General features: G+C 38.4%; 1 long non-coding RNA gene across 3 annotated transcripts in view; it reads left to right on the forward strand.

Moving 5' to 3' along the window:
- Positions 1-26,114, forward strand: part of LOC122807045 — a 497,813-nt gene that overhangs the window by 78,336 nt on the left and 393,363 nt on the right. For all 3 annotated transcript variants that reach the window (XR_006365581.1, XR_006365580.1, XR_006365579.1), the window contains one exon: positions 2,656-2,780. This is a non-coding gene — a long non-coding RNA (uncharacterized LOC122807045). The remainder of the gene's footprint in view (positions 1-2,655; positions 2,781-26,114) is intronic.

The following is a 26,114-nucleotide window of genomic DNA, read 5'->3' on the forward strand; positions in this document are numbered from 1 at the left end:
TTTTGTACATAAATAAAGAAATCCTAGTCTTTTTGAATGATGCAGTGGGATCTTTTGCATCCACCGGAGCTACCACTAAATCAAACAGATGAGGCCTCAGTTTAATATCTCATCAGAAAGACAGAAGCCTAGTACTGTATGACTTTACATTTTCCTTTTGTGAGGGATGGTTGTTCAGAATGGGACTGAAAATTCTAAATTGATTGACCTATTTAATAAATAACATAGCAGATGTCCTTAATTCATTCCTACTATGCATTCTGTTTATTTTTTCCTCAGCTAAGATACCTAACTTTTGAAAATTTATGTATTCTTGCTATGCTGCCAGTGAGGCTTGCTAAAGTTGTTGGGCAAGACTAGAACAAGAAAAAGAGACTGTTCACAGAGTAATAGAGAACACCATCACATATCCTAATTGCTGTTCTCTCTTTTTCTCTCTCTCTCACTAGTATTAATGGACTAATAATAGACAGAAAGCTGAAAACAAATGTTATGTTTTGTCTTTTTTGATGTTATATACATTACAAACCTCCTTGCAACACACTACATAACTATTACTTTTTTTGTATAACTCCATAATGCATTCTGTATTTCCTAAACATGATACTGAAATACTATTCCATCTCTTAGTTTTTTTTCTTTCTATTCACTTAGAATAGCAGTAATACTTATTTTCAGAATCTCTGGTCATAGTGTCATTAGCATTCCAGAGATTGTCACAGGTTTGCATTATTAATCTTCTTTTACAGTTAATATCCCTTCCTTTCAGATACAGAAAACACTTTCATTAAATCACATTTTTTTTCAGAACTAAGAACACTGTTCTTATATTTCCCATGTCACTCAGATCATTTCATAATAAATCCCAACACTGAGCATCTCAGCAGATTAATGGTCACTGCAATGAAGCTACACTGAACTAAAGTAAGTGTGCTTTTCAAGAAAAATGTAATGGTCTTCCCTGTAAAACATACGTCAGAGTTGTAGAGTAAATGTGTACGAATCATGCAGTTATTGTTCTGTAGAACTAAATTGTTTGTGTCTTTCGACTTTTCCCGGTTGGGGGTCACCACAGTGGAGCTCTGGTCTGCTAATGATTGGTAGTGGATTTTTTGTTACGTACCGGGTTACCAGCCCTGACACACAACCTTCAATGAAGGCACGCCCCATTAATGCCTGTGAAACTAAATCAGTTTTCAAGCATTCATACACTTATTAGCAAAGTTATTTTTTCTTCAGGACTTCCATATGTAGATTAAAGTTTTTTTTTCAGTATTGAAAAATACCACAACAGAAACCTTTAATGGGACTTCAAGTCAGCATTGCCTTGCTTTTGAAATATGCACAGTAAACTGCAGTTTTGGAATAGAATCTCAAATCTTGAATCTATTTGCCTCTGAGACTGTGTATTTGCTGTTTGGACTTTTTCATCAAAGGCAGTTATAATTCAGTAAATCTTCAGTTGCAGGAGGTGATAAGCCCATATAAGCTGCTAGTGTTGTTCTCTATCATCTCTAGCTGATTAGACCCATTTATTTTGTATTTTATTGTGCAAATATATAGCTGCTTGCATATTTCATTTTGCAAAGTGCACTGCTTCATTTATTTTCAACAAAGAATTTTATTATTAAGTCTTACATGCCTGTGGCTGGTCATTTATTTATTAGTTTATGGAGATGAGTGTTCAACTGATACAGTTCTATCAGGTTACACTTTTTGAAGAGTGACCGCTCAGACTATTGCTATCCTATAAATATTTAACAGTTTAATTATTTTTAAAAGTAGGCAAAAATTGTTCTTTTGTGCTGGTGACAGCATTGCCAGAAAGACAGGAAAAGGGCATTGGTATTGGAAAGGAATAATTATATCATCATGGGAAATGATGTGTGTGTGTGTGTGTGTGTGTGTGTGTGTGTGTGTGTGTGTGTGTGTGTGTGTGTGTGTGTGTGTGTGTGTGCATGTAGGGTGGACTTGTATTGGATGCAGTTTAGGAACATTATTTACTTGTGTTTAGTATGTGGCTATCATTTAATAACAACAGAAACAAATAGTATATTCTGAAGCATTGTGGGATGCCCATTGAGGTGAGTTTTAGTAAGGACATTAAAGAAGGATATCTGAGTACTTGTCTTATTTCTGAAAGTAATTTTCAGACTAGGCTTAAACATACAGGGACACAGCAGTCATATGGCAATTACATACAGTAAGAGTGGGTAGCATACCACTTCAAAATGTTGATGAGGTTTATGAATACTGCCAATTCTAAGGCCCGTTTTTCACTCTTCTGGGGCCATGGAAATTATATTTGTTATTGCATTCAGTTTCCAAAGGTGCTACTTGAAACTATGTGGACAGTGAGACAGCAGGCTGCACTTAGGTAAGTGAGAATAATAAGAAGGACCAAATTTACATGGTTTCCAGTGGACCTCCTCTATGTGTGGGAACCACAACTATCATTTGCCATGGTGGATAGTATTCCACAGAAAAGGCATCTTGCAAAGCATGATTGCTGTAAGCCATGACAAGTGTACAAATAATGTAAAAACTTTGGCTGAAAGTTATTGAATCCAGAATGTGTTGTCTTTCATAGTCTGAACACTCTATACACTGTGAAGTGAAACATAGACTATGTAAACAGTATTTTCCCTTTTGTAGGTGGAGTTTATTACATTGCTGCTCTGGCATGTCCTGATCCAGACTGTTGACAATACAGATACATTTGCCAAAAGATGTTCCATGTGCACCTCACATGGACCAAGTTAAGAATGTCTCAATAGCTGGTAAGACTTTATGGATATCAAAACCATTGTAAAACTTTTGAAATTACTACTTTGCAAAACTCTTGGAGCACCCAGGTAATAAAAAAAACTGCAAGCCACAAAAATATGGCCTCTTGGCTGCCACATTCAAAAGTTGCTAGCCATTAAATCCACACAGGTACACCTGCAACTAACTAATGTACTAAAAAGGTGTAAGGCTCCATTGCATTTGATAAAGCATGTTTTTCCTAGTTTCATGTCTTAGGGGGCCCTAAGACCTTCACAGCTATATTGACTGTATAAAATGACAGTGTAAGACACCCAACTCTTTTAACAACATCATTGCTTTGTATGACATTTATCGAGCATGGTACTGTAAATTACAATTCCTGCTTTACTGATCACAGTATTCATAACATAAGAAGTCATTCTTCAAAGAGAAGCAAACAAAAGTATTTCAGTTTATCAGTTTAACATATGTTACTACCATGATTGAATTAAAAACTTGCAGATTGCTGTACTGTACTCATCCTCTTTGACTAGCTCACATTCCTCAGTTGTATGTCAGGGCAAACAATCTAGGAATTATTGTTCCTCTAATGGCTGTAGGGGTTTATACTCTTGTTTTATGGCCTGACTGAATGTACCTGTCAACGTTTAAATAAAAAATGCTATTCTTTTGAAAGAACATTATTGTTTGCCCATACTGTCTTAGAGGAAAACATAATTATTTTGAATGTCTGCATTAAAACAGCTATTTTTTAACATTTTTTTCTTTGATGGCTTTGCTTCAAAGAATTAAAAAGCTACCACTTGCCATAGAGGTATCGTCATATCAAAACATTTATGTTTACATTTCTTTATCTTTTCTGTCTTCCTGAACTCTGAACACTCCTATCATACTCTAGACAGTTATTTCATAAGTAGGTGTGAGCACTACTGATAACTAGTCACATTAATGTAAATTTCATTTTAATTGTATTTATATTTCATATGATACAGGCCAGTGGCGGCTGGTGACTTCAAATCAAAGGGGGGCTGCAGGAGCCAGCTGAATGGGTGGGGTCAAGGGGAAGGGGTGTGGCCAACCAGAAAGGGGAGGAGCTATGCTCAAAACCACAAAAACTAGCTTTAATTAAATACACTCCCCTGGGTGGCATGGCAAACCATCATTATGAGAGTCCAATCAAGACAAAAATAAGTGTAGAAGAATAAAAATATTTCAATGCATTGGCTGCATGACAGCTTACTTAATATCTAGATGGAAACAAAAGGTTGTGAGGCATGAAAAAATAAATTACTTTTTAAATACATTACTGGAATGCCAGTCAAAATCAAGTACAAGCAAAACCAGAAGCACTCAACTCAAACCACTTCTCCTTGCACTGCAGTTCTAATTATAATTTATATTCAGCTTTATTAAAGTGCCAAGTAACATGCTGAAAGTAGAAATCTCTGTGATGCCCCACTTGTAAAAATGTTTCTTATCCAAAAAGACCTGCTGCCTGACAACTATCTACTTGTTTCATGGGGAAAACATGTAAGTAAAAATGAAAAGCAAACAAGAAACAAGCTCAAGATACATTGCTTAAAGGATTACTGTACAGGTTATGGACCACACATGATTGGCATTCTGTTTAGTTTACGGGTAAAGTCTGTAGAGATGACTGGAAGTCTCCAACAAGTGTAATGAGCTTTTTAAAATAATGGAATCCTGTCCTTTAATACCCAAGGCTTATACATTATCTAGTCAAGTATTCTCTGCATGGCAACAACAGAAAGGCTTTCAATGTTGGCAATTCTTTAACAGTATGCTTATTAAAGCTTACTTGCATCTTATGATCTCAGACAAGCTTACATTATGGTCATTAAAACATTGCTACTTAAACACAGAGCAACAGGCACTTTGAGTAATAAGCATAAATCAACAGTACAAAAATATGACAGAAACCAGACCTTTCTGCAAAATCAAGGACAGATGAAAAGCCACTGTAGTACTTGTGTCTACCTTGGATGAGGGGGGGGGGGAGACACACTGCACATTTACACTGCATAACTACTCCTTGCCTTGCTTGGACACATCCAGAGTCAGTACATGGTGGAGTGGGGTGCAACAAGTATGTCACAATTTGAAATGTCTCTGGCTGACTGTGATGGCCCTGACACATGTGTCATACCTCTCAACCTCAAAGCAAGAAATCTGGACAAAGCCATACACAGAAGTGGGACAAATGCCCACAAATAAGGACAATTTTTAAATATTGCTCTAATAAACTTAGAAAGATAATAGAATAGGTCTTGCATTAGTATGACTTTTCTGAAGGGTATAAAATCTGAAACTCAAATGTCTGCCATTATTTTCTAACTTCCGTCTTTAGTGATTTGTCACTAATTTGCCAAAAACACAATTTTATGAAAAATGGACCAAATGTGATGCAAAAATATAAAATAGCCACACAATACAGCTGGGAACCTGTCAAAGAAGGGACACTTTAATATTAGTACTGCTAACTTGAGCAGCTGACAAAATAAAAGAATCTACATGCATTTCAAGTAATCTATAACTTTGATTATTACAGTTATTTCTTAATTGTAAACCCTCCATGTTTTCTTCCAAAATTGCTATTTTTGGAGGGATTATTAGGGGAAGAGCAACATTTTAAGCCAAAATCGGAGACAGTTGAGAGGTTGGCTATGCCTAATTCTATAAAGCAATTTATTTGCATGTACCTCTCAACCTGTTAATGCAGTAAATCTAACAAGGCCAAATATACTGGGGGAACATATAAACAGTACTAAAAATCGCTCTTGTATAAATTGAGACAGTTGATAGAATAACAGTTCTTACTTTAGCACGCATTTTTCTGCAGGTTGTGAAGTCTGAAACTCAGTGTATCATTATTTAGTGACTTAATTTCTAAATGATTTGCCAGAAAACTACAAATTTTATGAAGAACAAACCAAAAATAAGAAGCAAAAATCTATTCATTCTTTGAAAATCTGGACAGTTGGGAGGTATAGTTCAGCTGGGCCTGTCTGAGTTTGCTGCCCTTCCCCCCTGACAAAATCACAGTTGAAGAGCCTCTGCAGCCATTCCTATGAACCATTACTTGGCTATTTCACTCCATTTACCATAAACACTAATGTGCATACTGCTTTACTTGTATGATGAGTTGGACTTCATTTGAAAGTTTTATTTTGTATTTTACAGCACAAACACTAAGTCATCTACTAAACAAAGCAATGCAGTCTCACAATGAAAACTTAGCATTAAAACTTCTCTGCTCTTGAAACTCACATTCATTGAAACAGCATTGAAACCCACATTCAAAGAAAATACATTTTGCCAGTGGCAGATAAAGATTAATTTTGGGCTGTTTTCAAATCATAGGCCCCTTGCATATGAAACATACATGTGCTCTTTGATACACCTTCCTCATTGTACTAAATTATATTCCTTGTACAATATATTACAGTTGTTAGAGGGCGTTTTAAATTTGTTTTGAACATTTTTCCAGTAAACAATGAAACAAAATGCATGCACCCATAATGACAAAACTGCCCAGTTCAGAACATTTATCATAAAAGTCTACTCAGACTTCCGCAGTCCACCATTATCAGTAAATATGCACAATTCTACAGTCCACCATTATCAGTAAATATGCACAATTCTACAGTCCATTATCAGTAAATATGCACAATTCTACAGTCCATTATCAGTAAATATGCACTATCTCTGAAGAAGTAAAAGTCATCTAAATAATTCCACATTAAAGAAATCTCTAACTAATGAAGAGGTTGCTGCTAGCAAACACCTTTATATTTCATGGTTTCATCAAAAAATAAAGTGCCTGTTGCCCCTCAGGAATAAATTGCCTATATTACATTAAAAAATGATAAGCTAGTAATATTGCAAGAGGAAATGGATGGCAAACTGATAATGGACTCATAGTTAGTATTTTCACCAAGGAGAACATTCTCAATACAGCAGCATCCACCCCTTGTGGGAGTAGAACCCACAGCCTTCTGCATCAAAGACAAGTACACAACTTGTTGTGCTATTAACAAGGCAAACCAACTTCACTTAAGCAGCACTAAACTTCTGTTCGCCTGCAGCTCTCAGCTCCTTGTAAAATCTACTCAATACTCAACTTTGCAGCACAGGAAAACTGGAAAAAGCCAAAATGTATTGGGGGGGTCAAAAGCCCAAAACCAGGGACACAAACATTGCTTGTATAATCTTGGAAAGTTGCTAGAACCATACATTTTACTGCCAAGCTCTCTGTGCAAAACAGAGCAACATACCACTACGCCAAATCAGCTGCTTTGTAAAAGAGGAAGACTGAAACTTAAATGGCTATCATTTAGTGAATTCAGTTCTCACCATAGCTGTCAACCTCTTAGTACAAAACACCTGGACAAACCCAGTAATGAGGGAATACAGCCCTCAAACATTCAGTGAATTCAGTTCTTGCCATAGCTGTCAACCTTAGCACAAAAGACCTGGACAAAGCCAATAATGAGGGAATGCAGTCCCAAAAATAGGGACAAATTTCAAATATTCATCTTATAAACTTAGAAAATTGCTAGAATAAAAGGTTGTGTTACTATGTATTTTCTGAAGAACATGAAGTCTGAAATTCAAATGCCTGTCAGTTTTACTGCTGACAGAACAAAAACAATTTTCAGCAGAGAGCCAGGGAGAAATACTGCAGACACGTCTTTGTAAAATGACAGGGCACCAGAACAAATCCACACAAAGACAGGGAGGAGATGCAGACTCCGCACAGAAGGCACCCCAGCCAAGAATCAAACCAGAAAACCTATAGCTGTGAGGCAACAATACTACCACTGCACCATCAAATATGCAAAGACTTAAACATTCAGAAACCTGAAGTCTGAAATTCAAATGCCTGTCAATTTTATTTAACATTTGTTAATCAGGACAGTCTGACTTGGAACAAAAAAAAATTCAGCAGGGGCCCAGGAAGAAATAATGCAGACATGTCTTTGTAACATGGGAGGACACAAAAGCAAACCCACACAAACACAGGGAGAAGATAAAGACCCCACAAAGAAGGCACCCCAGCCAAGAAGCAAACTTGAGAACCTGCAGCTGTGAGGCAACAATGCTACAACTGCCCCATCAAATATCAAGCATTACAACATTTACAAACCACAGATATTATGAGGAACAGATCAGATCAAACATGAGACAAAAATCTGCAGTTTTATTTTTCACAAATGGTGGTGGGTAGGGAATTAAGGTCTTTAAAACCTGCAAACAAGGTACAGGATTCAAGCTTGAAGTATTCCCTACCACACACACAAACACCTGTAGTAGCAAACCACAAAAACTAAAAATACTGCATTGGGTGTCAAACAGTTGTCACGAGAGTCCAATCAAGACAAAATGAAGTGTAGAAGAATAAAAATATTTCAATGCATTGGCTGCATGACAGCTTAATATTTAGATGGAAACAAAAAAGGTTGTCAATTTTACTGCTGACAGAATAAAAACAATTTTCAGCAGAGACCCAGGGAGAAATACTGCAGACACGTCTTTGTAAAATGACAGGGCACCAGAGCAAATCCACACAAACACAGGGAGGAGATGCAGACTCCACACAGAAGGCACCCCAGCCAAGAATCAAACCAGAAAACCTATAGCTGTGAGGCAACAATACTACCACTACACCATCAAATATGCAAAGACTTAAACATTCAGAAACCTGAAGTCTGAAATTCAAATGCCTGTCAATTTTATTTAACATTTGTTAATCAGGACAGTCTGACTTGGAACAAAAAAAATTCAGCAGAGGCCCAGGAAGAAATAATGCAGACATGTCTTTGTAACATGGGAGGACACAAAAGCAAACCCACACAAACACAGGGAGAAGATAAAGACCCCACAAAGAAGGCACCCCAGCCAAGAAGCAAACTTGAGAACCTGCAGCTGTGAGGCAACAATGCTACAACTGCCCCATCAAATATCAAGCATTACAACATTTACAAACCACAGATATTATGAGGAACAGATCAGATCAAACATGAGGCAAAAATCTGCAGTTTTATTTTTCACAAATGGTGGTGGGTAGGGAATTAAGGTCTTTAAAACCTGCATACAAGGTACAGGATTCAAGCCTGAAGTATTCCCTACCACACACACAAACACCTGTAGTAGCAAACCACAAAAACTAAAAATACTGCATTGGGTGCCAAACAGTTGTCACGAGAGTCCAATCAAGACAAAATGAAGTGTAGAAGAATAAAAATATGTCAATGCATTGGCTGCATGACAGCTTAATATCTAGATGGAAACAAAAAAGGTTGTGAGGCATGAAGAAATAAATTACTTTTTTTAAATACATTAATGGAATGCCAGTCAAAATCAAGTATAAGAAAAACAAGCAGCACTCAACTCAAACCACTTCTTGCACTGCAGTTCTAATTATAATTTATATTCAGCTTTATTAAAGTAACATGCTGAAAGTAGAAATCTCTGATGCCCCCACTTGTAAAAATGTTCCTTATCCAAAAAAAGACCTGCTGCCTAACAACTACTTGTTTCATGGGGAAAACATGATCAAAGTAAAAAATGAAAAGCAAACAAGAAATAAGCTCAAGATACATTGCTTAAAAGGATTACTGTACAGGTTATAGACCACACGATTGGCATTCGGTTTATGGTTATTAAAGCCTGCAGAGATGACTGTAAGTCTCCAAGTGTAATGAGACTCTTAAAATAATGTAATTCTGTCCTTTATTACAAATACTGGCATATGCATTTCAATACCCAAGGCTTATACATTATCTAGTTAAGTATTCTCTACATGGCAACAGAAAGGCTTTCAATGTTGGCAATTCTTTAACAGTATGCTTATTAAAGTTACTTGCATCTTGCAATCTCAGCCAAGCTTACCTGATGGTCATTAAAGTATTGCTACTTAAACACAGAGCAACATGCACTTTGAGTAATAAGCATAAATCAACAGTACAAAAAATATGACAGAAACCAGACCATTCTGCAAAAATCAAGGACAGATGAAAAGCCACTCTAGTACTTCTGTCTACCTTGGATGGGTGGGATTCTCTGCACATTTACACTGCATAACTACTCCTTGCCTTGCTTGACACATCCAGAGTCACTACATGGGGGAGTGGGGTGTAACAAGTATGTCACAGTTTGAAATGTCTCTGGCTGACTTGTGATGGCCCTGACACATTTGTCATACCGCTCAACCTCAGAGCAAGAAATCTGGACAAAGCCATACAAAGAAATGGGACAAAGGCCCAAAAATAAGGACAATTTTTAAAATATCGCTCTTATAACCTTAGAAAGCTAATAGAGGTCTTGCATTAGTATGAATTTTCTGAATGGTATGAAATCTGAAACTCAAATGTCTGTCATTATTTTCTAACTTCAGTCTTTAATTATTTGTCACTAATTTGCCAAAAACACAATTTTATGAAAAATGGACCAAAAATGTGATGTAAAAATATAAAATAGCAACACAATACAGCTGGGAACCTGTCAAAGAAGGGACACTTTAATATTAGTACTGCTAACTTGAGCAGCTGACAAAATAAAATAATCTACATGCATTTCTGAAATAAAAGTAATCTGATTATTACAGTTATTTCTTAATTATAAACCCTCCATGTTTTCTTCCAAAATTGCTATTTTGTGGAGGGATCATTAGGGGAAGAGCAACATTTTGAGTCAAAATCAGGGACAGTTCAGAGGTTTGGCTATGCCTAATTCTATAAAGCAATTTATTTGCATGTACCTCTCAACCTGTTAATGCAATAAATCTGGACAAGGCCAGATATATTGGGGGAACATATAAACAGTACTAAAAATTGCTCTTGTATAAACTAGGACATAAATCTGGACAAGGCCAAATATATTGGGGGGGGGGGACATATAAACAGTACTAAAAAATGCTCTTCTATAAACTGGGACAGTTGATAGAACAGGTCTTACTTTAGCATGCATTTTTCTGAAGGTTATGAAGTCTGAAAGTCTGAAACTAGGTGTGTCATTATTTAGTGACTTAATTCCTAAATGATTTGCCAAAAAACCACAATTTTTTATGAGGAATAAATCAAAAATAAGAAGCAAAACATCTATTCATTCTTTGAAAATCTGGACAGTTGGGAGGTATGGTTCAGCTGGAGCTGTCTAAGTTTGCTGCCCTTCCCCCTCACAAAACCCTGGTCGAATGGAGCCTCCCTGCAGCCATTCCAAGGATCCATTAATTTGCTATTTCACTCCATTTACCATAAACACTAATGTGCATACTGATTTACTTCTATGATGATTTGAACTTCATTTGAAAGTTTTATTTTTGCATTTTACAGCACAAACACTAAGACATAACAAACTTAGCATTAAACCTTCTCTTCCCTTGAAACTCACATTCACTGAAACAACATTAAAATCCACATTCAAAGAAAATACATTTTACTCGTGGCAGATAAAAATGAATTATGGGCTGTTTTCAAATCATAGGCCCCTTGCATATGAAACATACATGTGCTCTTTGATACACCTTCCTATTGCTTTGAACATTTTTCCAGTAAACAATGAAACAAAACTGTCCAATTCAGAACATTTCCATCATAAAAGTCTACTCAAACTTCTACAGTCCACTATTATCAGTAAATATGCACAATTCTACAGTCCACCATTATCAGTAAATATGCACAATCTCTGAAGTAGTAAAAAAGTCATCTAAATAATTCCACGTTAAATAAATCTGTAATGAAGAGGTTGGTGCTAGCAATCACCTTTCCATTTCATGGTTTCATCGAACAATAAAGTGTCTGATGCCCCTGTGAAATAAATTGCCTAAATTACATTAAAAATAAGCTAGTAATATTGCAATAGGAAATGGATGGCAAACTGATAACAGGCTCATAATTAGTATCTTAACTTTCAGCATTCACCCCTTATGGGAGTAGAACCAACAACCTTCTGCATCAAAAGCAAGCACACAGCCTGTTGTGCTATTAGCACTAAACTTCTCTTTCCCTGCAGCTCTCAGCTCCTTGTAAAATCTGCTCAATACTAAACTGCATCTCAACTTCGCAGCACAAGAAGTCTGGAAAAAGCAAAATTTATTGGGGTGGGTCAAAAGGGCAAAAACCAGGGACACATTAAACATTGCTTGTATAATCTTGGAAAGCTGCTAGAATAAAATGGTGTTACCACGGTACCACCATACATTTTACTGCCAAAGTCCCTGTGCAAAAAAGAGTCAGAACATACCACTATGCCAAATCACCTGCTTTGTGAAAGAAAAATGCTGTGTTACCATCGTAATTTTACAGACAAGGTCCTTGTGCAAAACAGTCAAGAGCAACATACCACTACGCCAAATCAGCTGTTTTGTGAACGAGAGGAAGACTGAAACTTAAATGGCTATCATTTAATTAATTCAGTTCTCACCATAGCTGTCAACCCCTTAGCACAAAACACCTGGACAAACCCAGTAATGAGGGAATACAGCCCTCAAACATATTCAGTGAATTCAGTTCTTGCCATAGCTGTCAACCTTACCACAAAAAACCTGGACAAAGCCACTAACAGGGTATTACAGTCCCAAAAATAAGGAAACATTTCAAATAGTCATCTTATAAACATAAAAATTGCTATAATAAAAGGTTGTGTTACTATATATTTATTGCTAGAATAAAAAGTTGTTTTACTATGTATTTTCTGAAGACTATGAAGTCTGAAATTAAAATGCCTGTCAATTTTACTTCTGATGGAACAAAAACAATTTTCAGCAGAGGCCCAGGGAGAAATACTGTAGACACGTCTTTGTAAAATGGCAGGATACCAGAGCAAATCCACACAAACACAGAGATAAGATGGAGATTCCACAAAGAAGGCACCACAGCCAAGAATCAAACCACAAATCCTGTAGCTATGAGGCAACAATACTGCCACTGCACCATCAAATATGTAAGAAATTAAACATTCAGAAACCTGAAGTCTGAAATTCAAATGCCTGTCAATTTTATTTAACATTTGTTAATCAGGACAGTCTGACTTGGAACAAAAAAACAATTTTCAGCAGAGGCACAGGAAGAAATAATGCAGACATGTCTTCGTAACATGGGAAGACACAAAAGCAAACCCACACAAACACAGGGAGAAGATACAGACCCCACAAAGAAGGAACCCCAGCCAAGAATCAAACCTGAGAACCTGCAGCTGTGAGGCAACAATGCTACTACTACACCATCAAATATCAAGCAAACAGACCCCACAAAGAAGGAACCCCCAACACTGCTACTACTACACCATCAAATATCAAGCAAACGACCCAACAAAGAAGGAACCCCAGCCAAGAATCAAACCTGAGAACCTGCAGCTGTGAGGCAACAATGCTACTACTACACCATCAAATATCAAGCATTGGAACATTTACAAACCACAGATATTATGAGGAACAGATCAGATCAAATATGAGGCAAAAACCTGCAATTTTTTTACAAATGGTGGTGGGTAGGGAACTCATGTCTTTAACACCTGCATACAGGGTACAGGGTTCAAGCCTGAGGTATTCCCTACTACACCACCATGAGCACCTGGGGCATTTACACACACACACACACACACACACACCACACACCCACCCACCCACCATTCAAATAGGCTTCCCTACCATTCTAAACTCAAATAGGCTTCCCTACAATACTTAACACACTTACCTGCCCTTGCTGCCCATTCTCCATAACGTTAATCCAAATGCCCGTGCAATAATCCATAGTCCCGCGAGATTCCTGCGATCCAAACCCTAATCCACAGTCCCGACGCTGACTGCTGCTGTTGCAGTCCGGCCCATTCTCCATAACGTTAATCCAAATGCCCGTGCAATAATCCATAGTCCCGCGAGATTCCTGTGATCCAAACCCTAATCCACAGTCCCGATGCATTTTCCCAGTGAGTCTGTGCACTTTAAAAGTGCACAGACGTCTCCTATGTTTCCCTACCTGGACTGCAGGACTGCCTGGAGCGCAGTAGTCTGGACTACTGCGCATGTGCGAAGTCCGCGAATTTTTAAAAGTTTTTTTTTTTGTTGAGGGGGCTGCAGTCTGGCAGCCCGATAGCATGGGCCGCCCCTGATACAGGCTTGTTATCTTCTTAAGGCGATAGTTTAAAAATATGTACAGTAGACAAACTAAAGTATTACTAAAATATTTAAACTGAATTACATGCTTCTTTCTTCTATGAGAAAGAAAATGAATTTTTAAAATGCACTTGAGCTGTTCTTTGAACAAAATGACAAGACTATAATACATTGCATTCTGTATGTAATTGCTTTCTGGATAAAAGTAGTGTAATAGGATACTAAAATGGCATGAAAACAATGGATATGAGGAAAATATAACTGAAACAAGGCAATAAATTCAAACTGGTAACATGTTGTGTCATCTTATAAAGCTATATAATCCCACATTAAATTTCACCATGTTATTCAAAGCAGAATATTTACACTTTGCTAAAGGCAGCAGCACATCATAGAATAACTTGCTGTTTCAAAAAATATTGTGCAGAATAGGTTGAATAAATACAGCTGTAATCCAGAAATGACAGAAAGAAAAATGAATAACTGTCATAAATTGTTTGATGGAAAAAAATAATTGATTCTGTGTAATATTTACTCATCATAAATCTTACTGGTAGCCAAGTCTTGCAGTTCTGGTAGTCAGTTTCCAAAGGAGCTGTGTTGTGACTGATCGGATTCTTGATGTCTTAAAAGCTGCTGGCGAACATAACTGAAAGGGTGCTTTACTCAGCAGCACCCCTTTCACTCAGAGATTATAACAGGGCCCCAGCAGTCCTATGGCAAGGCTAGGGGGGGGGGGGGTACATGAGCATACTCTCCTCAGTGAAATATCTAAGGGAGGAGTTACTTTTAAAGAAAAACATATGCCTGATTCTTCCCTGATGTTGCTTTCTGGATTATCAGTATTTTCAGGGAATCTATTCCTTGAATCATGATGGGACACAAGTTACACTTTGGGGAATATTCTTACCTCTGGATGTATCTACTTACATAAAAATGTCAGCACTTTATCTGTTTTACTTTTCTGATCAGTAAGCCCTAGCACAGAACTGGATTTTAACATGCAAGTTATATTTTTCTGTTATTCAGATCCAGAAAATATTGTACAACCATTATGTAAATAGCTAAAAATTCTTCATTCATGGGCCAGTAGACATCACAGTTGTATCACATGAATCCATTACATTTTGTTTATTTAATGTGAGATGTTTTATATAACTGTGTGTGTGTGTGTGTGTGTGTGTGTGTGTGTGTGTGTGTGTGTGTGTGTGTGTGTGTGTGTGTGTATATATATATATATATATTCCCTTTATATTCTTGAAATACTGAAATATCGAATTTCAGTATCTTGAGACTATAAAGCCGAAAACTCACAAACCCAAAACCCCAAACCCATGAAATTTGAAACCGCGAATGTTAAAAAAACAGTACACCACACAAACACAAATACACCTACCTCCCAACACTATAACAAACCAAAACAACACACACACGAACACAACAAAACAAACACATACACCTACCCTTCCTATAAGCAGGGGGGCAAGCCCCCCTGCATCCCCCCTGTGGGGGACTGCGCCCCCACCCCCGCTACTTATATATACTAACTTTGATGTTGCACTAAACACCAAAAGACAGTAAACCCACCACCACACACTCTACACCCCCCTTGCACAAACACATATCACATACATACAAACACCACCACTCTACACTGGAGACCAAGGTTGTAGGAACTGTCTGCATTATAGTGTCCAAAGTGTTTTACACTACACATATTCCAGTCATCTTCATCAAGGACATCAGACAAAATCCTCAAATATCTGGTCTGGTATTTGTAAAAGATACATATTTTTCAGTAACCCTCAAGAATTATGAACCATCATTCGATCACTTTGTTGGGTCACAGTTCTGCCAGTGGTACTAGGTACAACTGATTTTATATATATATATTATATATATATATATATATATATATATATATATATATATATATATATATATATATGGGTCCCCTTCACATGGTCGACATTTCAGAAAGCTAAAGACCATATGGCCAAGACCATATGATCGGCTATTGTAATGTTGACAATGCGGAACGGGGATCTCCGTACAGTGCGGAATGGAAAGATTTCCATCTTCCTCACTGTAGTGCGATCTTGGAGTTGGTATATTTAAGTTACTGGGGGGGTGGGGGGCTTGCCCCCTGATAGCAATGTGAAGGTAAGTGATTGTTGTGTTTTTTTTTTTTTTTTTTTACTTGATCAACATTTCAAAAGTCAGTCATATGGTCTTGGCCATATGGTCTTCGGCTTTCTGAAATGTTGACCATGTAAAGTAGATCCATATATATATATATATATATATATATATATATATATATATATGGATCTAGGACTATTGAATGAAAGTTCAATAGTCCGAATCCACAATCACCAAACACACTTTAATGAAAGCGCTTTCACCAAAAAAGCATGTTAAAGTGTGTTAAAAAAAAACAATAAATCTACTTTTATGCAAGGGGTCAAGCCCCCCCTGCACCCCCCCATGTGGGGGGCTGGGCCCCCACACCCCCCCTACTTTAATATTCTTACTCCGACATTGCACTACAGTGAGGAAAAGGGAATACTCCCTTATCCGCACTGTAGTACAATCTCCGCAACAGTCATTCCCCCACGACTCCCTCTAGCTGCAGGCATACTTCCGCGAAAGTGCTTTTTCGGTAAAAAGCACTTTTGCGGAAGTATGCCCTGCTGTTTGTGCTTCGGTGAAATGTTACTTCGGGGATCAGTACTGATGCCATATACATATATATATATATATATATATATATATATATATATATATATATGTGTGTGTGTGTGTGTGTGTGAGTGTGTATGTGTGTGTGTCTGCGTGTGCATAGCTAAATCAACCACCTTCAGGTGATCAGAAGATGGTCTATATGAACAAGAGGGGTTACATGCAACAACTTGTAAGCTATTATGTAATGTGGATATCATAATCCTGAATATCTTCTGCAGGCTCCATGGATGTGTCCATGGTGCTCATATCTAGCACATGAGCCTGTAATGGACCTTTACACAGGGCCATGTATAGCAATGATATGTCATTGGTAAATATCTGCAGAACACGTACCACTTCTAACATTGATCAAAGTCTAGAATAGGGATAGGGAGATCAGTAGTGAGATACCATCAATTAATTGAATATGGACATAGATGAGCTTGTTTTATGTGGATAGGGAATTTGTTTCAGAGCAGGGATATCCTCTGTGAGATATACCTGTCACTCCAGACTATTGTACTGATGTTGCAGAAGAGGTTTAGATCCCTAGACTGAGTATTTCTGATGCCATTTGACTTGCTGATGTGTAGTAGGTCCATCAGTACTCGGTTAGAGGATGCCTGTATGCTAGACAGAGGTCACCTCTTAGCAGTCTGTAGCATACCAAGTATACTGACGAAGCTTTGAGTTAGTCTATGTAGAACATCCTTTTAGTAAGGTATATCTGTACACGTTCCAGTTGTTGCATGTGTCTGGACAGATACATGCCATAGGGGGCATTATACTCAATGACTGGCCTAAGGAAAGCTGAGTAAAAGGGGGCAATGACATCCCTAGAGTTAGACACAATCTGTTTGTTTGTAGGCTGCACAATACAGTTTATTTATTTGTCTTTTATTAACCGGGTTAGTCCACTGGGCTGGAGGCCCATTTTCAGTGAAGACCCAAGGAGAAAAGCTCCAAAAACAAATAAAATAACAACAATAAAGTTATATTACAAGTAATTTGAATATGAAAATACTGAAGTACAAAACATTCATGACTTAATGGAAATTAACAGAGTTTAAAATTCAGCAAAGAGTACAGCTACAAACTAATAGAGGTAGAACTTGGAATCAGAAATGTGAATTTACAAATAGAGCATACAGAATAAAAGAGATTATCAGAAAAATGAAATAAACCCCCAAAGTGACATTAATGTCTAGACCAAGTAGGTAGGGAGGAAGGAGAATTTAAACAGAAGGGTTAAAGTAGAGGGAAGGGGAGGAGTGTGGAGGAGAATAAAGAGAGTGACAGAAAATAGTTATGAAAAGAGAGAGGCGGGGTTTGGAAACTAAAGTAATTAAGAGGAGGTAAAAGAAGAGATTTAAGTATAAAAATGCTCAGTGGCATTGCTAAGGTACGATAGGGCTAGTTATTATAAAGTTACATAAACGTATGGAGGGAAATTGTTGTTGTCTGACAATTGGGGGAGAAAAAGTTAGGTAGGGTGGTGGCCGGTGCAGGATGGAGAGTTAGCAAGGTAGTTTTTCAATTCCTTTTTGAAAAGGATTGAAGGTTGGATAGAACGTATATTAGTTGGGAGTTTGTTCCAAGTTTGAGATATGGAGCATTTATAAAGTAATCTGCCTACTGTTTTATTAGGCCTTTAGGTGTCAAGTAGCAGTTGGGCAGCACTACGGAGAGATCGTGAGGGTTTGTAAAGGGATAGGAGGATGGACAGGGAGGGACAGTCTCCAGGTTTGTAAAGTAGAGAATGTGTAGCTGTGAAAATCGGAGCAGTTGAGGGAATTCGAGCCACTGTAGTTGTTTAAGGGCAAGGCACTGATGGGATTTGTAGAAGAGGTTAAAGACAAATCTGGCTACCTCTTTGTAAGTTTGTTCAAGTTTGGTCAAAAGGTTTGCTGGGATGTGTGTAAAAATAGGGGAAGCGCAGAGTAGGCAGAGAGGATGTAGGCTTGGAGGAGTGAGGTCCTTGAGGTTGTGGATAAGAATTTTTTGTGTCTATACATTAAACCTAGTTTTTGATTAGTCTTTTTGATGGGTTGCTGGATATGATGGCCAAATTTCAGTTGGTCATCAATTGTAATTTCTAGAAGTTTGGTATGGGAGTCAGTGTGAATGATGGTGTTATCTAGGGAAGAGAAACTGAAGGACCCTGACCCTGGGAACTACCAACCAATAAGCCTGACCAGTCTGATCTGTAAGGCTATGGAGCGAATCATTATGGAACTCATAAATGGAGAGATTGGGAACCTCCAGTCGCTGGACCCCACACAGTTCGGCTTTGTCAAGGGTAGATCATGCCTCCTGAACCTGGTGGATTTCTTTGAGACAGTTACTCAGGCTATAGATAAGGGAAAGGAGGTACACATGGCTTACCTTGACCTTGCTAAAGCATTTGACACCATTCCCCATTCAGGTATTATTGATAAGCTCACCAGCCTGGGCATAAACCCTTACGTCACAACATGGATCGCAAACTGGCTCTCAGACAGATCCCATAAAGTAAGAGTAGTGGGATCTGTGTCTGAATCCAGACCAGTAATGAGTGGTGTGCTCAGGGCTCTGTCCTGGGGCCCCTCCTGTTTGGCATATACTTCTCAGAAGTACAGGCAAGCATGGAAGGGCTGTGGCTGACTAAGTTTGCGGACGACTGCAAACTGGGTGCTATAATAGAGTCTCTGGCCGACATGGAGATCCTCCAGAAGGGCCTAAATGAGACTGATGCATGGTGTCAAAGCCATGGTCTCAAGATAAATGCAAAAAAAATTGTAGTAATCCCCTTTGGAAAAACAGAGTACCCGCAAACTACAACATAGGAGGTAATCTCCTGAAATCTGAAGAAGAAATAAGGGATCTAGGGACTCAAGTAGATAGTCAGCTTTCCTTTGATAACCATGTTGCCAAAGTGGTTAGAAAATCCTTCTATGTGACCCATCTGATCACAAAAGGGTTCGCATCAAGATCTAAGGATGTAATGGTGCCCCTCTACTCTTCCCTCATCAGACCCATTATTGAGTACAATGCACCAATTGGGATGTACCTAGCTAGACATCTCCAGCAGCTGGAGAGACCACAGAGGTACCTAACAAAGAGGATTACTGGCCTCAAACAGTTGCCCTATGCAGCATGATTGAAAAAGCTAAGACTGTTCTCTGTTGCATACCGCTTTCTCAGAGGCGATCTCTGTCCAACATACAGAGCCATGTCCAACCCAGAATTGTTGAACATGCTCCATCTTAGCAAAACCAAATCTACTCAAGATACATGCTCTAGGGATATAAACCTCAACACAACAATGAATAGAACATGCTGGAGGGATAGATTCCCTTCGCAGAGACTTCCCTTACTATGGAACAGGGTCCCGATCTACATAAGACAGAGCCCCTCACTATCACTCTTCAGGAGGAACCTTGATGAGTGGATGGGTAACAGAAAGTTCACACCGGGGAGCACACCAACAGCACTACTAGATAGGGGCCAAGGGTACTAGCTGCTAGTACAATGGTCTAGGGAACTACTAAAGGGGTGGTGAATACCGCGCAACTTGGCTGGGCTAATATATGCCTTCAGGCAGATAGCCCAGTACCAACCTATGAACCTATAAGTTACAAGGTAGGATGTAGATTTTGGAAGGAAAAGAAGATGTGTAGTTTTCTTTGGGTTAAGGATAAGTTGGTTAATGATTAACCAGTGTTCAGTGCTGTTAAAGGAAGTCTGTGTGAGGGAGTGAAGGTCAGTAGTGTTGTTGGAGAGGGAAATAAGTGTAGAATCGTCAGTATATTGGATTAGTTAGTGATGAAGAGCTGCAGACAGAATGTAGACTGTTAGTAAAAATATTAAAGAGAAGATGCCTAGTATGGATCCTTGGGGGACACCTGTTTGGATAGGTAAGAAAGGTGAGCAGGAAGACTGCCATCTAACAGATTGCTGTCTGTTGTTAAGATAACTAGAGAACCAGAGAGTGGTGGAAGTGGAGAGGTTTAGTTCAGTTAGTTTAGTGAGGAGCTTAGGTTGAGAGATGGTGTCAAAAGCTTTGGAGAGGTCAAAGAAGAGACATGAGACCAATTTATTGTTATCTCTTGCCTCTACTCTAGTCTGGGTGAAAGATAGAAGGGCTGTGGAAGTGCTGTGATTGAGTCTAAATGTAGATAATTAAGAAGTTGCCTAGAATTTTTGAGAGAGGGGGAGAGGGTGGTAATTGGAGGGATTGGTGGAGTTACCTCCTTTGTGAAGTGGAATTGTATAAAAAGATTTCCAAATTTCAGGGATTGAGGATTCTTTGATAGAGTGTTTGATAAGGATTAAGATGGAATAGAACTGGCTGCAAGTTTGAGAAACTGGGGGGTAGGTTGTCAAAGGAGGGAGAGCATGGTTTAAGTTTCTGCAAAAGGGATTTTATATAAGCAGTGGAAAAAGGTTTCAGGGAACTGGAGGCAGGTGATGGAGAGGATTGGGGGATGTTTTTGTTTGTTATCAGGGAGAGTAAGTTTGCTGATAGACTCTGTGAAGTACTTGTTTAGTAGAGTGGTGGTTTCAAGAGGTGGGAAGGGGTTCGGGGTAGAAGGATTCCCTGGATGGAGAATATTGTTCACAGTGTGTCAGCATTTTTTGGGTTAAAATATTGGGTAGATTGGGCTTCTTGATTCAGTTTTATTTTGTTCTGGATAATACGTTTTTTGGTAAGGTTTCTTAGTTCTTTGTATTTAAGGAGGACAGAAGATTCTGACTTTTCTTCTTTTTTCTTCTGATATTTTTAACTGTGCAACCTTATGAATATGTAAGAAGATGTGATAATCATCTTTTATGAAGTCTACAAAATGTTAATATTTCCTTCAGTTATAAGCAAAGACACAATCAATCATAGTGAAAATAGATTACACTACCTGCTATTAGCTTTGTTGGATTGTCTATTAGTGAAGTATTTAGTAAGACTAGGCTTCACTGAGATGATGATTTATTTGCCAGTTGCCAAAGAAAAAGAAAAGAAATGGATGACATAGTGATAACATTTGTGATGGAGTAATTCTATTTCAAGACCACTCTTCCCTGTTTACAGTAATCACATTAGTCTCTGAGTTATTGTACCTTGCTTGCTGTCCACTCACACTTTAGAGGAATACTGCAGCTTTAAATAAAATTGTGGCAATCATTTAGTTTTTAATTTTCTGTATGCATTAGTGCTCATGTCTTGTGACATGTATACATGCATCTGTGTGTAATGTGCCTGATTTTCTTCTCCATGGAAAAATAAAATACTGTAACAGATTTTTCTACAAATTCGCACAATGCGTTGATATACCTGGATGCATGTGTGTGTGTGTGTGTGTGTGTGTGTGTGTGTGTGTGTGTGTGTGTGTGTGTGTGTTTGTTTACTTCAAACTATGTACTTCTAATTCAAACTTTGGGATATATAAGATGTGTGTGTGTGTGTGTGTGTGTGTGTGTGTGTGTGTGTGTGTGTGTGTGTGTGTGTGTGTATATATATATATATATATATATATATATATATATATATATATATATATATTTATGTACGGTTTACTATTGTATTTCGAATCCGCATCAGTCGACTGTTTAAAATGTCGACTCTAAATGTGGAATTCGGAATGCCGAAAAGTAAACCAAACTGAAAATGAATACATTGACTACCAAGATTAGATGTATTTAGCATAGCAGGAGGTGACATCACTCACCTCCTGCTGTGTACATTAATGTACTGTAAGACTGTACAGTCAACGGTTCGTTAATTCTATTATTTTGAAAGGGGGCTATGCCACCCTGCACACCCCATGTGGGGGGCTGTGCACCCCACACCTCTTGCACATTAAGTATGCCAACTCTGAGACTGCACTTCAGTGAGGAAATGGGCTAATTCCCTGTTTCTCACTGAACTGCAATCCCCCCACAGAATGTCGAACCCAAATGGTCAACTGACACTACCTGTCGCTGTAGTGTAGTTGATTGATTTGGGTTCGACAGTCTGCCCATTTGGAAACTGCAAGTCGACCATATGCCATTTGACCGATGCCGTTTCCAAGTTGTGATTGTAAACGTGTATATATATATATATATATATATATATATATATATATATATATATGTGTGTGTGTGTGTGTGTGTGTGTGTGTGTGTGTGTGTGTGTGTGTGTGTGTGTGTGTGTGTGTGTGTGTGTGTGTGTGTGTGTGTGTGTGTGTGTGTGTATATATATATATATATATATATATATATATACAGAGAGAGAGAGAGATACACGTATAAATGTGTCTGGCTATTAAGTGTTGTACATATGATGTTAGCGCTGCAACACAAAGTCAGTGAGGGAATTGTTAATTAATTGTTAATTCATTTCTGTATCACTCACTTATATTATGTCTTTCCATTTCAGTTACCTCTAGCATGCTCATATTTGACTTCACCATTTCACTTCAGATTTTCTTTCCTCCTTGACTAGCCTTCAGCTGAACTTTGGGTCCATATCTCTTCCTGCTACTAAAGACCTTTCCTATGTTGGCCTCTGTACCAGATAGATTATCCTCTGTCTTTGATTTGGCCATCCCATATTTATGGGGGAATGTAGGCTATACTCTAAGCATTTCAGAAAGATAATTTTTTCCACTTAGTCTAATTTTTCTTTATGTATTAATCACAGAAAAAAAATCAGAATTCCTGCTTTCAGAGACAGATTATGACAAAATGACCATGTCTTCCATTTATTCTGCTCCAGAGAGCTCCTATTCTTTGTGAAAGTCCTTTGCATTTCTAGAACAGCCAGAAGATACATCCAAGTCCCATAAGTTAAATACCCGATTACAGTATAATATGAAGTTATGTATATGGAAGGTGACAAAAATAAAAAAAAGATTTATACCACGGTGGTGGTGCTGCGGTAGCGTTGTCGCCTCACAGTAAGACGCTGTCCGGTTCGATTCTCAGCTAGAGCGTCTTCTGCATGGAGACAAGCGTGAATGGGCATACCTTTGTTGAAGGTTGTGCATCAGGCCTGGCAAGCCGGTACGTAAAAATCAACTGCCAATCATTAGCAGACCGGAGTTCCGCTGTGGCGACCCCTAACCGGGAAAAGCCGAAAGACACAAACAAACCAGAACATGTAATGCTTATGGATGCAACTGCAAAAGATGCTGCTGACTTGGAATTAGGCAAGGCTGAGTGTGCTATTTAAGCAATAACCCATGCCTGGGTGTGGGTAATGCTGGATTTACCCACAGTTGGTATGGTTTGGTCACGAGGGCGAAGCCCGAGTGGCCAAACAAAGACAACCGTGGGTAAATCCAGCATTACCCACACCCAGAAGTGGGTTATTGCTATTATACAATGACATTATTTAAGAAAACATACTTACTTTTCTTAAATAATGGCATTGTATAATGCCTCCGTGCTGCCCTTCCGCAGCTGTCCGGTATTCTGCGGCAGTTCTGATGTACTGCGCATGCGCATGCTTACGCAGTACATCAGAGCTGTGTGTGGAAGCAACAGAGAAAGGAAGATCTCCATTGCTTTTTAAAAGGTGTCTCGCTATGTTAAAAGAGTTTAACATAGCGAGATAGATTTAAAAAACGTAACGGAGAAAGGAAGTTCTCCGTTCCCTTTTTTTAAAGCTGTCTCACTATGTTAAATGAGTTTAACATAGCAAGATATCTTTAAAAATAGCAACAGAGAAAGGAAGATCTTCGTTGCTTTTTTTTTTAAGATATCTCGCTATGTTAAACTCATTTAACACAGCGAGATTACAGCAACGGTGCTCTTCCGTTCTCTGTTGCTACCAAAAACACAAAATAATCAAGACTTTTACTAATGGGAAAAGTCCAGGTAACTGGACCTTTTCCATTAGTATAAGTCTGATTTACAACGGGCACACTGACCAATCAGCGTGCACATTTTGGAATATTAATTGGGTGGGGGGGTCATTGTATAATTATATGTTTAGCTAAGAAGCAAACAGATAATCAAACGTTATTATTTAGGCAAAATGTTGCACAATGAGAAATTGCTGGCTCAAAACCATAACCGTGGAAAGTGCTAAAGGGAAGGACAGCTTAAGAGTGTGGAAAGAGAATGTTCACAAAAACTGTGCAAGTACTACACAGAAAGTACAGAAAAGTACATGTAAGGAAGGCAAGGTACACAAAAAGTCTAATATAGACAGTGAAATGGATTCCCTAGAGGTAAGGAAAGAAGCAACATCTGCATGGGTAATTTATGTAGGATGTTATGACTGAAAATGACTGTAAAATTATATGGCTCTCCCAGAAGTGGCAGGACAGAAATTAAAAATGGTTGTGGGTACAGGAACTGGACTGTCTACTGTTTCTTTTACTGACTACAAAGGAATGCTTTTTGGATATACCATTAAAAAATCTGAGAATTATTATCAAAGAGATAAATAGCTGAGAAAGTGGCCCCCAAAGTTATGGTTAAGGTACCAACAACATGTAATGGAAACACAAGTTCAGACTGTATGTATGTAAATAAGGTCCTTAAATCATTTAACTATCCAACAAATTAGCATGACTTTCTTATACTCAATATCCTATCAGCTGCTTCAATGTCACCTGAGCAGCTGATAGGCATGGCCAGCCTTAGGCATAGGCGAACTAGGCGACCGCCTAGGGTGCCGTGCAGACCGGCCTCAAAAGGGCGCAATTCACGGACCGGAGTTCTGTTGTGATGACCCCTAACTGGGAAAAGCCGAACAGACAACAACATTTTTTTTTTTTTTTTAATTTCACCGCTGCCGCCCTAAAGACTACAATTGCGCCCTCCTCGGCATCAAAAGGGCGCAATTTACGGAGTGGAGAAACCGGGAAAGCCGAACAACAACAAAAAGATTTTTTTTTCTTTCACCGCCGAGAGGCTATATAAGTATCTAGATAATCTTCCCGTACAACGCCTACTTAACAAGAAATCTTGACCGCTGCGGGATTCGTTATATGGATGTTTTCGTTCCTCCGTTGGGTATCAGACTTCCCTTTGTGTGGGGAAATGGCATTGTCTAACCGTTACTCCTTAAAACTGTCATTCACCTATAAAGCAACCCGTGCGTTCTCTTCATTTTTTCACCGACAGAAGTAAACGGTCGGCATAACTGTTGTACCTTCCGTCTCCAAAATGTTCAGCTATATTTTTCACAGCGTTGGGCTAATGGACAAAAATCACTAACAACTTCAAGTATTTTTTCTCACCATTCCTGGTTAAAAAAAAAAAATCTGACGTTCTCTTCAAAATTGTTAGTACACATTCTGTTTTGGTTTTAAGTTAAATGCATATGTGCCAGAAACTGCTGGGGGTGAGGGGCAAACGCAACAAGTTCTGCCCAAGGCTTAATGTTCAAAGCTGGCAAAATAGTGTCTCACAATAAACTAACAAGGCAAATATTTGAGAGAATACATAAATCCTATCCTGGAATAATGCTTGCCTCCATAGCCCCCCTGCCCCCAACAAAGATGATAGTCACTGTCCA

This window comes from Protopterus annectens, chromosome 7.part0 (assembly GCF_019279795.1).
Source record: "Protopterus annectens isolate FY-2018-M chromosome 7.part0, PAN1.0, whole genome shotgun sequence".
Taxonomy (NCBI): Eukaryota; Metazoa; Chordata; order Ceratodontiformes; family Protopteridae; genus Protopterus; species Protopterus annectens.